Source organism: Cryptotermes secundus, unplaced genomic scaffold (assembly GCF_002891405.2).
Source record: "Cryptotermes secundus unplaced genomic scaffold, Csec_1.0 scaffold1115, whole genome shotgun sequence".
Taxonomy (NCBI): domain Eukaryota; kingdom Metazoa; phylum Arthropoda; class Insecta; order Blattodea; family Kalotermitidae; genus Cryptotermes; species Cryptotermes secundus.
Genome location: NW_019733848.1, coordinates 355,685 through 358,320, shown reverse-complemented (window position 1 = coordinate 358,320; position 2,636 = coordinate 355,685).

The following is a 2,636-nucleotide window of genomic DNA, read 5'->3' as shown; positions in this document are numbered from 1 at the left end:
ATCAGCCATCAAAATACACTCAACTCTCGAATATCCGGGGGTGGATAAACCGGTTTGCGGCTTAACCAGGGCTACTGAGGCTTTCTTGAGGCTTATATGTTGTTTAATATTCATTCACTTTTGTTTCACATGGTGAGTTGTAAGACTATTTTCACACTAGTGTGAACCGAGCTCTGCATTTTTTGGTCCCATTATGCTAACACAATGTTCTAGGGTAGGGGTGAAAGAATGCAAGGATTTTTGGAAAGTTTCAAGGACAGATACACCGCCCAGTTAGTATCTTTGTATCGATCTTCAAGTGCGTTAGCAAAATGTCAGGGTGTAAAAGGAAGCGTGCTGTGTTAAGTATTCAACAGAAACTTGAAATTATCAAACAGTTGGGAAAAAGAGGTGTAGTTAAATAATTAGCAATGCAATATGGTATTGGAGAACAAACTGTTTGTGATTTGAAAAAACAAAAGAATCAATTAATTTCCTTTGCTTCATCTTCTAATTCAAGTGGAATGAAGAAGAGAAAAACCGTGAAAAAATCAACATGTGATGATCTCGACAAAGCAATGCTGATCTGGTTTAATCAACTAAGGGCACAGGGAACAACAATAACAGGACCAGTTTGTGCTAAACAAGCTAAATATTTTTTCGAAGCACTTGAACTAGAAGGGAGTTTTGACGCTTCTTCCGGTTGGCTAACACGTTTCAAGCAGCGTCATGGAATACGAGAAATCAGTATTCAAGGTGAGAAATTGTCAGGGGACTTGTCATCATCAGATCAATTTTGCACCAATTTTGATAGTTTTGTGAAAAGTGAAAATCTGCTGCCAGAACAAATCTATAATGCCAATGAAATGGGTCTTTATTGGAAATGCTTGCCAACCAGAACTTTGGCATTTCAAAGTGAAAGACAGGCTCCAGGTCACAAATCAAGTAAGGAGAGATTGACAGCCTTGTGCTGTTCTAATGTATCACGAACACACAAACTAATACAAGTAGTTATCGGCAAAGCGAAAAGACCATGCTCTTTTAAAGGAAGAGTACCTTCAAGTCTGCCTATCCATTATTTTAATCAGAAAGGAGCTTGGATGAATAGAGCGATATTTAAAGAATGGTTTGATTTTAAATTCGTGCCTCAAGTTCGTGACCATCTAAAATCCCAAGGCCTACCTGTGAAAGCTGTGCAGTAGTGCTGAAGGTTTTACTCCGTTTTTTTTAACTCAGTTTCATCTCACTTCACTGATATCCATCAAAACTGAGCAACACTGGACGACTCACTTTATATTTAGTGACACTCAAATCCAGTGGCGTGCGGTACTATTTTTGGTAAGGGAAGCAGTGGTATCTAATAACCGAACTGAGAGCAATCAACTCACCAAAATTTACGTTACTTATTGAGTCAATAAGGTCCTTTTGTATTCTGTTCGATAAACCTGTAAATACTGTACTGTTCCCAAGGTGAACATTGAGTTTATGATCATATTTCCTCAACAAGTGGACTAATTCCACATAATTACCTCGGTCGATGGAATCCACGCTTTCGTCATGACCACGAAGGCCAAGTTACCACTTTCCTAGATGGCAGATGATATCAATCAAGCGTTTCATTATTTCTCTATGTAGTATCGTCAGGCGATTTTGATTGTCAAGTTGACAGTCAGTTCGAGATTTCCCGAACATAACAAGTTGCACAGTTGAAATAATGTGAGTCTGAGAGTTCTCATGTCGTTTCAATGCTATATAAAGGTTGTTGATATCACCTAACCCAGTCTTGTTCCATACATTTTTTTCTCCTTGAGAAACAATAGGTGTGGCCAACAAAACAATTTTCCTATATTACGGCAACCGGATAGCCACTCTGTTTTAGAATACTGTTCCATATTAAATTTCCTCACACATAATTTGCTTTGTGCTTTAAGTTCTGGCAACTTTCATGTCAGTCGTCCTCTTTCTATAATTATTTATAGCATCTTTCTGATGCGTCAAAATACGATCACAAATACAATCTTACGCCATCTAAATATACACTTACAATATTTTAATAAAACTTAAGGTTACCTGTAACACCCAACAAGACTGAAATCACACATAAACAGTTAATTTTCACATAACCATTGAAAGAACACAGGGCTTCCCTTCCATAGCAGTGACATTAGGCCGCAAACCGAAAGTTGCTTCCGTGCTCACTTCTTGTTCGACGAATTTTGACGGAGAATAACGAAGGAAGCTTTGTTCATCTCACCAAGCAAGGGAAAGGGAGAAGGAGGAGGCATGTGGCCTTGAGCAGGAACACGCGCTAAATGACAATATTCAAATTGATTTATTTATATATGACTTCTTTTCTTTTCGTTTCTTAACTACGGAAGCAATGCTTCCCTTGCTTCCACGCACGGCACGCCACTGCTCAAATCATTTCACCGATGAAGAGAAAAGTCATTGGATTTTGGTTTAATATTCAAGCTAAAACTATTAGTCCATTATTATTTTATTACTGCATTATCATGTATACATTTTATTTTAGATGTTTATTCAGAAAAATATGTATATTTTTAGCATAAAGCTTACAGACGCAAAGTTAAAGTTGGAATAAATATAACATGTACCTTTTGCACTTGCAACAATAACAAAAAATTCCGTTCCCCCCC